The 13,920-nt window shown below is 49.4% G+C and overlaps 1 protein-coding gene across 1 annotated transcript in view; it reads right to left on the reverse strand.

Moving 5' to 3' along the window:
* GPR153 (G protein-coupled receptor 153) overlaps positions 1 to 13,606 on the reverse strand; it is a 90,404-nt gene extending 76,798 nt beyond the window's left edge. Inside the window, exon 1 of the mRNA XM_040326532.1 lies at positions 12,977 to 13,606. The gene's annotated coding sequence lies outside the window, so the exon portion shown is untranslated. The remainder of the gene's footprint in view (positions 1 to 12,976) is intronic.
* Positions 13,607 to 13,920: the final 314 nt, after the last annotated feature.

The raw sequence follows: 13,920 nt of genomic DNA on the forward strand, positions 1-13,920 counted from the left end.
TGGTGGTATCTTTTTTTTTTTTTTTATTGCGGATGGGGTCTGATTGTTAATGGCACCCCCCATGCATTTTTGAAAGCACCAAACTGCAGGGTACTGCAGCATCATGCAGTTCCGTGGGCCCTTGTTTTTGGAAAAATAGCCACGGATATCTCTTCTGCCGTTCTCACGTGTAGAGCAGTCCATTGACATGAAATGTGACATGCGGGAACAAGCTGAAAATGCACGCGTGCTCGGTCGCAACCCGTAGGTGAGCAAAGTCCTATTGCTAATTATGACCGATCGCACCACATTTACATCGGATCGGCAATATTTCATATCGGATGTTCGTGTCAAGTTCTGATAAGTTGCCCACAACAATGAGGCCTCATTCCCACTGGATGCCTTGGCCATCTCTCCCGAGATGCCTTTCCCCCCCAGGCAAAAAAAACAACCCTTTGAGGCTTGTAAATGTGTGCAACGCATAGGTGCATTTAGGCGTGTCAAGCACTTTGGCATTTGTTTTTTTTCACTGCCCAGAATATTCATTTAGAGATATATATATACACACAGTGGGGTAGATTCAAAAAGCATTTGCGTCTGCGTAACCATAGTTACGCAGCGCAATTGCTTACTTGCGCCGGCGTATCGAATGCTCCTGATTCAGGAACCTCGATACACCGACTGCAGCCTAAGATATGCCTGGCATAAGGCTCTTATGCCGTCATATCGTAGGCTGCATTCTTACGCAGGCCGCTAGGTGGCGTTCCCGTAGTGGTCAGAGTAGAGTATGCAAATTGCAGTATGCAGTATAACGCTGATTCACAACTGTACGTGCGCCCTGCGCATGCAGTTTACGTCGTTTGCGTACGTCGGTTTTTGTGTAAGGCTGCCCCTGCTATTAGCAGGGGCAGCCAATGCTACGTATACCCGTCGTTCCCGCGTCGCGTTTTCGAAAAATTACGTTGTTTGCGTAAGTGAATCGTGAATGGCGCTGGACGCCATTCACGTTCACTTTGAAGCAAATGACGTCCTTGCGAAGTCATTTACCGCAATGCACGTCGGGGCATGCGCACTACGTTCGGCGCGGGAATGAGCCTAATTTAAATGATCCACGCCCCCTACGGGATCATTTAAATTGCGCGCTCTTACGCCGGGCATTTTTCAGGAGAGCCCACGCAATTTACGGAGCTACTGCTCCGTGAATCAAGCGTAGCGCAGGAAATGTACGGAGGCGCAGCGGCAAAACGGTGCGCTGCGCCTCCGTAAGAAATGGGCAAATGTACCTGAATCTACCCCAGTATCTCAAAAAAGTAAGTACACCCCTTACATTTTTGTAAATCTTGTATCTTTTCATGTGACAACACTGAAGAAATGACACTATGGCCCGGATTCAGAGAGATCGGTGCATCTTTAGATAGGCGTAGCGCATCTCATATGCGCTACGCCAACGTAACATTGAGAGGCAAGCTGAGTATTCACAAAGCACTCGCTCCCATATTTACGCCGGCGTAGCGTAAATAGGCCGGCGTAAGCCCACGTAATTCAAAGTAGCAAGGCAGTGGGCGTGTTGTATTATAATGAAGCGTGACCCCATGTAAATGCATGGCCGAACGATGGGGCATGCGCACGCATGCTCAGAATCACGTCAAATTTACTCCCTATGATACGCCGGGTCCATTCATGCGACGTGAAAGTAACCTACGCCCAGCCCCATTCACGTACGACTTACGTAAACGACGTAAAATACGACGCTGTTCCCGCGCCCATACCTTAACATGACTTACCCCTGCTTTATGAGAGGTAAAGTTACGCCGGACGTACGCCTTGCGTAAACAGCGTAGCTTACTGCTATGGGCGCAAGTTCGTTTGGGAATTGGCGTATCTAGCTCATTTACATATTTAACGCGTAAATCAACGGAAGCGCCCCTAGCGGCCAGCGTAAATTTGCACCCAAGATACGATGGCGTAGGAGACTTGCGTCGGTCGTATCTTGCCAAAATTCAGGCGTATCTGATTTCCTTGACTTACGACGGCGTATCTGGAGATACGTCGTCGTAAGTCCTTTCTGAATCCGGGCCTATGTATCTACAATGTTGTGTAGTGAGTGTACAGCTTGTATAACGGTGTCACTTTTTTCCCCCCCAAACGCTTTTGGCTTAAATGTGTGTAATATGAAAAATAAATGTTCATATAATCCTAGAGTGTAAGCTCTACTGACCAGGACCCTCCGATTTCCTCCCGTATTGAATTGTATTGGAACTGTACAGTCTGCCCTCATTTCGTAAAGCGCTGCGCAAACTGTTGGCGCTCTATAAATCCTGAATATTAATAATATGTTGTCTATAATAATAATAATAAATAATATTACTATAATAATATACTATTATAATATAGAATTTTTATAAATATAAGTTGTATACATGCCATTGCTCTAAATACCGCGGTTTAGACATTAATGGCTGTGTGGTGAGTTATTTTGAGGGGACGGCAAATGTACACTGTTATACAAGCTGTACACTCACTACACAACATTGTAGATACAAATAGCTGGATTCAGGTACAGTTACGACGGCGTATCAGTAGATACGCCATCGTAACTCTGAATCCGCGCCGTCGTATATTTAAGCGTATGCTCAAACTGAGATATGCTTAAATGTTGCTTAAAGATACGACCGGCGTAAGTCTTCTACGCCATCGTATCTTAGCTGTCTATTTACGCTGGCCGCTAGGGGCGTGTACGCTGATTTACGCCTAGAATGCGTAAATCAGTGAGATACGCCTATTCATGAACGTACGCACGCCCGTCGCAGTAAAGATACGCCATTTACATAAAGCATTTTCAGGCGTAAAGATAAACCACCAAAAAGATGGCGCAGCCAATGTTAAGTATGGACATCAGAACAGCGTCAAATTTTTCACGTTTTACGTAGTTTGCGTAACTCGTCCGTGAATGGGGCTGGGCGTAAGTTACGTTGACGTCAAAAGCATTGACTATTTGCGACGTGATTTTGAGCATGCGCACTGGGATACGTTCACGGACGGCGCATGCGCCGTTCGTTCGGCGCGTCATTTACGTGAGGTCACAATTCATTACCATACGACACGCCCTACTTTGAATTACGCACGTTTACGCCGGCCCATTTACACTACGCCGCCGTAACTTAGGACGCAAGTTCTTTGTGAATACGGCACTTGCCTCTCTAACTTACAGTGGCGTAGCTTATATTTGGTGCGCTACGCCCGCCTAAAGATGGGCACAGCTACGTGAATCTGGCTAAAAGTGTCATTTCTTCAGTGTTGTCACATGAAAAGATACAAGAAAATATTTACACAAATGTGAGGGGTGAATGAATGAATGAATGGGGGGGTGTACTTACTTTTGTGAGATACGGTATTTAGAGCAATGGCATGTATACAACTTATATTTATAAAAATTCTATATTATAATAGTATATTATTATAGTAATATTATTTATTATTATTATTATAGACAACATATTATTAATATTCAGGATTTATAGAGCGCCAACAGTTTGCGCAGCGCTTTACGACATGAGGGCAGACTGTACAGTTCCAATACAATTCAATACGGGAGGAAATCGGAGGGTCCTGGTCAGTAGAGCTTACACTCTAGGATTATATGAACATTTATTTTTCATATTACACACATTTAAGCCAAAAGCGTTTGGGGGGGAAAAAAGTGACCCCCACCGCTATACGTACCCCACAACCATAAATGGCACGGAGCGGGGGGGGGGGGTCTCCCCTGTCCGGACTCCTAGTGCCCTCTGCATAGACAGAGCCCAGCCCCCACACTCACAGATGGCACTGAGATAAAAATAGATCTTATTGTGATGAGCTATTTCTGGCGCAATCTGTGTGTTTGTCCTACAGCGCGTTTCCTGTGCCGAATACTACAACACGGGGGGAGGGGGGGGTTACGAGATGAGGGGGTCAGGCAGGTCCTGTATCATTTTCCTGCGAGGATTGCAGATCAGCAGTGCGGATTATTTTTGGAAAGCGATGATCATCTGACACGAGCCTGAGGGAGAAAACGACTAAATGAAACATTGGAAACAATGTATCGCGCCTTCGATGAAAGTTCAACGCTAAATGATGTTCTGTTTCAATGTCCTCCTGAAAAGGCTAATCTATCTCGTGAAACGCGTCGAGTCATATAACCCATCCCCCCCCCCCGCTGCTGGCTCTACCGGGCTTTTCCATGTAATCGGGCAGGGCCGCTGATGAGGCAGTACATGCGATCCTGGTGTACGGGGGCCCGGCCCCATCAGCTCCACAGAGAGGGGGGGTGGGTAACATTACAATTCATTACTGCATAATAAAATAAATAGGACTTGCTAAACTCCCCCCCCCCCCCCCCCCCCGCTTCTACTTGTAGGAAGTGTAATTAAATATTTGACCCTATGGGGCCCATGAGGTGGAGGGCGTAGTGGTGGAGGGACTTATTTTTTGGGAGGGGCACATGTACATCATTCCGCCCTGCATGTAGCCCAGTTACTCAATTAGTGCCGCGGTCTGCACACACCAGCAGGAGAGGAGCCGCCCCGTCCAGGATCCAATTTTAAGGGGAGGGGGCATGGGCACCACAAGGATATTGGGGGGAAGAATGGGCACCACAAGGATATTGGGTGGGGGAATGGGCACCACAAGGATATTGGGTGGGGGAATGGGCACTACAAGAATATTGGGAGGGGGAATGGGCACCACAAGGATATTGGGTGGGGGAATGGGCACCACAAGGATATTGGGAGGGGGAATGGGCACCACAAGGATATTGGGAGGAGGAATGGGCACCACAAGGATATTGGGAGGGGGAATGGGCACCACAAGGATATTGGGTGGGGGAATGGGCACCACAAGGATATTGGGAGGGGGAATGGGAACCACAAGGATATTGGGAGGGGGAATGGGCACAAGGATATTTGGAGGTGGAATGGGCACAAGGATATTTGGAGGTGGAATGGGCACCACAAGGATATTGGGAGGGGGAATGTGCACCACAAGGATATTGGGTGGGGGAATGGGCACCACAAGGATATTGGGAGGGGGAATGGGCACCACAAGGATATTGGGAGGGGGAATGGGCACTACAAGAATATTGGGAGGTGGAATGGGCACAAGGATATTGGGAGGGGGAATGTACACCACAAGGATATTGGGAGCGGGAATGGGCACCACAAGGATATTGGGAGGAGGAATGGGCACCACAAGGATATTGGGAAGGGGGAATGAGCACAAGAATATTGGGAGGGGGAATGGGCACCACAAGGATATTGAGAGGGGGGAAATGGGCACCACAAGGATATTGGGAGGAGGAATGGGCACCACAAGGATATTGGGAGGAGGAATGGGCACCACAAGGATATTGGGAAGGGGGAATGAGCACAAGAATATTGGGAGGGGGAATGGGCACCACAAGGATATAATATCCTTGTGGTGCCCATTCCCCCTCCCAATATCGTTGTGGTGCCCCCCCCCCAATATCCTTGTGGTGCCCTGGATATTGGGAGGAGGAATGGGCACCACAAGGATATTGGGGGGGGGGCACCACAAGGATATTGAGAGGGGAAATGGGCACCACAAAAATATTGGGAGGGGAAGTGGGCACCACAAGGATATTGGGAGGGGGGAATGGGCACCACAAGGATATTGAGAGGGGGGAAATGGGCACCACAAGGATATTGAGAGGGGAAATGGGCACCACAAGGATATTGGGAGGAGGAATGGGCACCACAAGGATATTGGGAGGAGGAATGGGCACCACAAGGATATTGGGAGGGGGAATGGGAACCACAAAAGGATATTGGGAGGGGGAATGGGCACCACAAAAGGATATTCGAAGGGGGAATGAGCACCGCAAGGATGTTGGGAAGGGGAATGGGCACCGCAAGGAAATTGGGGGCGGGGGGGAATGGGCACCACAAGGATATTGGGAAGGGGAATGGGCACCGCAAGGATATTGGGGCGGAATGGGCACCACAAGGATCGTTCCAGACGTCTATCCCAGAACACATACAGCCTTAAAAGTACCACTTTGAGAGGCTGCCGGCAGTGGTGCCTCCTGAATGCCCAATAATGCCAGGAATTGATGTACATGGGCCAAACCTCCCGTGTGCATTAGGCCTTATTCATAGCATTTAGAACTGAAGAAATTTCTTGGAGAAGCTACAACAAGACTTCAACAAAACGGATCAAGTCCAGCTGAATATGACCAACTACTACCAAGAAATGGCCACGATGAGCCAAAAGACTCCGAACACCACAACCAGAGCTGAACCCAATGATGAAATGTAATACAATGTACTCTTCCCCCTGACGAAGACTCATTCGAAACGCGTTGATCAATCTTTGTAGAAAGAGTAGATTGATGTGAAATATGGAGTATTATCATATTCGAGATGAGTAACCTGAATTTTTTGCCAGCCAATACCTTTTAAATTAGATTTTATAATTTTAATAATAAAATATGGATTCCGATACAGATGTGTAGTCTCTACGTGCCCAAGAAGACCCATATACCCCAATACACCAGTTTTGTTTTTTTCTCTGGGATGTTGGCACGATACAGTCCAAAGTTACACCTCGGTCAGTACAAATGCCTTCAAGGGATGTATGCCCCAAATGCAGAACTCCTCCGTTCCAGACGTCTATCCCAGAACACATACAGCCTTAAAAGTACCACTTTGAGAGGCTGCCGGCAGTAGTGCCTCCTGAGTGCCCAATAATGGCAGGATTTGATGCACGTGGGCCAAACCTCCCGTGTGCATTAGGCCTTATTCATAGCGTTTTCGAATGAGTCTTCGTCGGGGGAAGGGGTTAGGGTTAGGGGTTGGGTTTAGGGTTAGGGGTTGGGTTAGGGTTAGGGGTTGGGTTACCGGTTAGGGGTTGGGTTAGGGTTTCCCATTGAAGAATATGGCTAGGACTCAGGAATTAGAACAGGGACCTCCCCCAAAGGTCAGGAGGAGGGTTCCCAAAGGTCAAAGGGCGTGGCTGACCCACCCCCACCAAAGTGTACCGCCTACCCCAACTAAGTCGGGGAATGAACAAGTCGGGGAATGAACAAGTCGGGGAAAGCGTCTTGCGCACATTGTATTACATTTCACGATTGGGTTCAGCTATGGTCGTGGTGTTGGAGTCTTTTGGCTCATTGGTGGCCATTTCTTGGTAGTAGTTGATCATATTGAGCTGGACCTGATCTGTTTCATTTGAAGTCTTGTTGTAGCTTCCCCAAGAAACTTCTTCAGTTCTAAATGCTATGTATAAGGCCTAATGCGCATGGGAGGTTTGGCCCATGTGCGTCAATTATTGAGTGCCCAATAATGCCAGGAATTGATGCACATGGGCCAAACCTCCCATGTGCATTAGGCCTTATTCATAGAATTCAGAACTGAAGAAGTTTCCCATGTGCGTCAATTATTGAGTGCCCAATAATGCCAGGAATTAATTCACATGGGCCAAACCTCCCATGTGCATTAGGCCTTATTCATAGAATTCAGAACTGAAGAAGTTTCTTGGAGAAGCTACAACAAGACTTCAACGAAACAGATCAGGTCCAGCTCAATATGATCAACTACTACCAGGAAATGGCCACCGATGAGCCAAAAGACTCCAACACCACGACCATAGCTGAACCCAATCATGAGATATAACACAATGTACTCTTGACCCCTGACGAAGACTCATTCGAAACGCGCTGATCAACCTTTTCGCAATACAGTACAAGTTGTTGAAAGAGTAGATCGGTGTGAAATAATTACTATATGCATTCAATTCTTTATTTCCTTCTGTGAATTGAGTTTAACGCTTGTTCCTGCGGTATTTACCGAACGTTTTCAAGAGTTTTGCGGTAGATACCGCAGACCGTTATAGTGAATTGATAGTTTCAGGATCACATGCGGCATTTAGGGAAAATGTGTCCGGACACCTACGTGTGATCTGGTTCTGAGGATGGAGCCCAGAAGTCACACCTCAAGGGATGCATGCCTCAAATGCAGAACTCCTTTATAGGCAAGTATGGTTTGGTATAACCAGTGCCGGGAAAAAGCCATCTAGAGCCCGGGAGGAACGTGCCAAACCGCGCCCAAGATGTATGAGTATTATGTGTTGGAACCCTTACCCCTTCTCCCAGGGCAAATTCACCTCCCTGCTGCATTAGCCCCTCCCAGCACAGATCTTTGCCCCCCCCAACCCCCCTCCCAGATCAAATCCACTCTCTCCCCAAATCCCCCCCCCTTTCTCAGCACACATTCCCCTCCAGAAAAAAAAATCACTCCTCATGGCACAAATCCTCTACTCCTCAAATCCCCCCCCCCCCAAGTACACAACCTCTCCACCCCCATTATAAATCTCCCCTCCCAGCACAAATCTACCCACCTAGCGCAAATACCCTCAACCCTACTGCCATGAATACCCCCCCCCCCCCCAAAAATACTTCCCCTCCTAGCACAAATCCCCTACCCCCTCTACTATTTAACCTCTTCTAACACAAACACCCCCAAATACCCCCACCTAGGACAAAAACTCTTCCACCATCTCACTCCCCAACACAAATCCCCCCCCCCCCAAATACACCTTTCCTAGTAAAACCCCCAAATTCCCCCTCATAGAAAGATTCTTACCCCCTGCTGCCCCCCAAATTCTGCCACCCAACACAAATCCCCCCTCCCCCCTATGTGGTGCCCAGCCATCTGATACGATATCACAGTGCCCATGGCAGCTGCCCACTCCTTGTTTCCGGCCCGGGGCACAACACCCAGCCGCCTTCTATTTCAGCCATTTATAGGTTTTGATGGGCTGTTGGTAGTTTGGCTGGGTGCTGCAATTGTACCTCTCTGATTGCCCGGAAACCCTGAGATTTGGCGCACGTGGTGCAAACTGCCAGTGCGCATGTAGGAGAAGGCGTTTCGTAGATTCTCCAAAGCACTTCTCCAGCTCGGAATTCTATGAATAATCCAGATAAACTAAGAAATGTCTTCACTACTTCACAAGTCCAGTTGAATGTAACCAACTACTACTAGCTATACCATGACCTGGATCAGGGCCATCTTATTAGCATTATGGGCCCCTGGGCAAAGTAATGCTCTGGGGCCCCTACGATGGAGACAGTGCGGGTAAACGGACATCAAGTAGGTAGGAGGCACCTTTTGGGTGGAACCAGGGGCGGACTGACCATTGAGTCACTCGGGCCCCATGAGTTGTCAGTCCGCCCCTGGGTGGAACTCGGCATTAACTACATGAACAATCATTCTGTACAGCAAAGAAACAGAGGGGAAAATACTACATAAAATAACAAATATATCTGCTAGATTGATGCCTCCCCAGCACTCTGACCCCTTTACACCCCAGATATCCATCCCCCCAGCACTCTGACCCCTTTACACCCCAGATATCCATCCCCCCAGCACTCTGACCCCTCTACACCCCAGATATCCCCCCCAGCACTCTGACCCCTCCCTCTACACCCCAGATATCCATCCCCCCAGCACTCTGACCCCTCTACACCCCAGATATCCCCCCAGCACTCTGACCTCTCTACACCCCAGATATCCCCCCAGCACTCTGACCCCTCTACACCCCAGATATCCCCCCAGCACTCTGACCCCTCTACACCCCAGATATCCCCCCAGCACTCTGACCCCTCTACACCCCAGATATCCCCCCAGCACTCTGACCCCTCTACACCCCAGATATCCCCCCCAGCACTCTGACCCATCTACACCCCAGATATCCCCCCCAGCACTCTGACCCCTCTACACCCCAGATATCCCCCCCAGCACTCTGACCCCTCTACATCCCAGATATCCCCACAGCACTCTGACCCTTCTACACCACAGATATCCCCCCTGCACTCTGACCCCTCTACACCCCAGATATCCCCCCAGCACTCTGACCCCTCTACACCCCAGATATCCCCCCTGCACTCTGACCCCTCTACACCCCAGATATCCCCCCAGCACTCTGACCCTTCTACACCCCAGATATCCCCCCAGCACTCTGACCCCTCTACACCCCAGATATCCCCCCCGCACTCTGACCTCTCTACACCCCAGATATCCCCCCCCCGCACTCTGACCCCTCTACACCCCAGATATCCCCCCAGCACTCTGACCCCTCTACACCCCAGATATCCCCCCAGCACTCTGACCCCTCTACACCCCAGATATCCCCCATCACTCTCCGTGCCATCATGAGGGCCCCGAATTTTGGGGCAGCATGGGATCAAGGGCCAGCTGCTTTGGGGAAAGTGCAGGGGCCCCCCATGCAGCTGGGGCCCCTGGGAAGTGCCCAGGTGTGCCCTCTCATTAAGACAGCCCTGACCTGGATAGATGAGAATCTCCCGCAGACACATGTCCATCTCTCAGCGTGGGCAGAGCTCCTCCTGTGCCGAATTGCGAGGGGGATTTAACCCTCCGGTGCCCGTCCGCTGCCTGCGGCTACACGTGTCCTGTGAAGCATTAAAAACAAAGCCAGGAGGGATGAGATCCCACGCCGTTCCCATCTCCATCCATCATTCCAGATTCATAACCAACCTTCTCAAATCCTTTCCAGGGAGGTTGCCATTGCTTTGGTGCATTTGAAATCCCCTTTTGTTGAGCAGGGTCCCCGAGGAGCGGGGGATGTGAGCACTGGATTATTTAATTAGGCAGTGCAAAGGGCAGTGACCCATTTTTGGGGAAGCCAGACACACGAGGGTCTCGGTGGTCTCATAAATGTCTGCCAGCAAATCTGTTCAACAATCAGGGAAATGTGCAAGGAGATTAGTCGCTATAGGAGACCGCCAGGTGAAATAAACCGGATTATGTTTAATGATGTGTTTTAGAGAGAGATAGAGATGGAAAGAGAGAGAGAGACAGAGACACACACATAGAGACACAGAGATGGAAAGAGAGAGAGACACACAGAGAGAGAGAGAGAGAGAGAGAGAGACAGAGACACACAGACACAGAGACACACAGAGAGAGACAGAGAGACAGACATAGGGAGAGAGACAGAGACACAGAGAGAGACACAGACACAGAGAGACACACAGAGAGAGACACAGAGACAGACATAGGGAGAGAGACAGAGAGAGACAGAGACACAGAGAGAGAGAGAGACACAGAGACAGACATAGGGAGAGAGACAGAGAGAGACAGACATAGAGAGAGAGAGACAGATAGACCTAGGGAGAGAGACAGACCTAGGGAGAGAGACAGACCTAGGGAGAGAGAGAGACCGAGAGAGAGACCGAGAGAGAGACCGAGACCGAGAGAGACAGAGAGACCGAGAGAGAGAGAGACCGAGAGAGACAGAGACCGAGAGAGAGACCGAGATGGAGAGAGACATAGAGAGAGATGGAGAGAGACAGAGAGACAGAGACATAGGGAGAGAGACAGAGAGATGGAGAGAGAGAGAGACAGAGACATAGAGAGAGAGAGACAGAAAGAGAGACAGAGTGACATAGAGACAGAGTGACACAGAGAGACAGAGAGACACAGAGAGACACAGAGTGACACAGAGTGACACAGAGTGACAGAGATGGAGAGAGACAGAGATGGAGAGAGAAAGAGACACAGAGATGGAGAGACACAGAGATGGAGAGAGACAGAGACACACAGAGAGACACACAGAGAGACACACAGAGAGACACACAGAGAGACATAGGGGGGGAGAGAGAGAGAGATGGAGAGACATAGGGAGAGAGAGAGAGAGAGAGAGAGAGAGAGATGGAGAGAGACAGAGATGGAGAGAAAGAGAGACACACAGAGAGAGACACCGCGAGATAGACAGCCTTGAATGTATTCCATAATGCACAGACCAGGAAATATTGCACAGTTGGATATTATGGAAACAAATTGCCAGTTTTTTAGTTTGTGATAATCAGGGACTCTTGGCATTTACTGTAATTATCCAGCCATAGAAGAAGCATTTCCTCCACCTCCCCCTATTACATAACCTATGATGGGATCACTGTAATGCCCATTAAGGAGGAGCTTTAGGTGGCTAGGGTCCCCTTGGGTACACCAGGGGCTGTGCAACTACAAGTCAAAGCGCACCCTTAGGGTTTTCTGTGGTCTTTGGAAGTCGCCCATTGGGTTCACGAGGACTGTGGAAATACAAGTCAAAGGGCACCCTTTGGGTACACCAGGGGCTGTGAAGCTACAAGTCAAAGGGCACCTTTTAGGTACACCAGGAGTTGGGAAACCATAAATCAATGTGCACCCTTTGGGTTCAGAACTTCAAGTCAAAGGGCACCCTTTAGGTTCACCATGGGCTGTGCAACTACAACTCAAAGGGCACTCTTTGGGTTCAGCATGGGCTGTGCAACTACAACTCAAAGGGCACCCTTTGGGTACACCAGGAGTTGGGAAACTATAAATCAATGTGCACCCTTTGGGTTCAGAACTTCAAGTCAAAGGGCACTCTTTAGGTTCACCATGGGCTGTGCAACTAAAAGTCTACATAAACCTATTGAGGCTTTTATTTCTCCCCTGCTGGAGGCTGAAGGTTTCCTAGAATGTCTCTGTATTACATTGGGTGCTGTTTTGGGGTTCTGGCCCCTCTGTCAGTGCTGCTTTGCTTGGCATTGATGGGCAAAATAAATGAGCTGCTTAAATAAAAGGACATGCTGGCATTTACAGTTCCAGCAGCTGGGGGGGGGGAGATTTAGATACATCTTTTGGACTTGTAGCCCCCCCCCCCCTACAGCTTGGAGGGCACAGCTCCTGTACCCTTGGCATATAGTGGTAACCCAACAAATACAAAGAATAATGCTTGCCTAATGCTGGCACTTTTTCTTCCCAGTCGGAGACTGTTGGGGAAGTCTTATGCCCTATGCAGGGATATATATATATATATATATATATATATATATATATCTTGTGTCCTTGTACCCTATACCAGACCATGAGTAGCAACATCTCATTCCATGCACAACGTTGGCATGCTTAGACTAGTAGTTACCCAACATTCTACAATGCATAGAAGGTTTCCATACCTGGGTTATGGTGCCATCAGCCTGCGATCTTCTCCCCTTGGCATGAGTTTGTAACAAAGCAAATGATGTGATCCTTTGAGCCTTTAGGGGCATCCTTCGCCCAGTCTGCAGGAGCACCCTTTGCCCAGTCTGCAGGAGCACCCTTTGCCCAGTTTTCAGGAGCACCCTTCGCCCAGTCTTCAGGAGCACCCTTCGCCCAGTTTTCAGGAGCACCCCTTGCCCAGTTTTCAGGAGCACCCTTCGCCCAGTTTTCAGGAGCACCCTTTGCCCAGTTTTCAGGAGCACCCTTCGCCCAGTTTTCAGGAGCACCCTTTGCCCAGTTTTCAGGAGCACCCTTCGCCCAGTTTTCAGGAGCACCCTTTGCCCAGTTTTCAGGAGCACCCTTCATCCAGTCCCTTTGTCTCCTAGAATAAAGGACCCCCCAGCCCCCGAGCAGGCACGGCAGCGGCTCCTCTCCTGGGTTGATCAGTAGATCTGCTGGCACTGGCTGGTTGGTCGCTGGGCACCGGGCACCGTCTCCATTCCAGGAGGAGAAAAGCAGCTTTCACTGTGGATCTGCTGCCCCCAACCCACCCGGAACAATGGGCTCCCTCTGTCATCGCTCCCACCCCACTCAGCCCTCACTTCTTCATTTCATCATTTGGGTTGGATGAGGATGAGAGAGGAGAGGACACCGCGCATGCCCGACCACCCGACAGACAGCCCACTACTATGGAGGAGGATGCAGCCTGCAACTTTTTACTGCCTGACATCGCAGCCCAAATATCTCATCCGATACAATGTATCAATAGAGGGGGGTCGTACACAGAACCCCCATCCCAATACAATGTATCACTAATAGAGGGAGATCGTACACATAACCCCCATCCCAATACAATGTATCATCAATAGAGGGAGATCGTACACAGACCCCCCCCCCCATCCTGATACAATGTATCATCAAT

The sequence above is a fragment of the Rana temporaria genome, chromosome 10 (assembly GCF_905171775.1).
Source record: "Rana temporaria chromosome 10, aRanTem1.1, whole genome shotgun sequence".
Taxonomy (NCBI): Eukaryota; Metazoa; Chordata; class Amphibia; order Anura; family Ranidae; genus Rana; species Rana temporaria.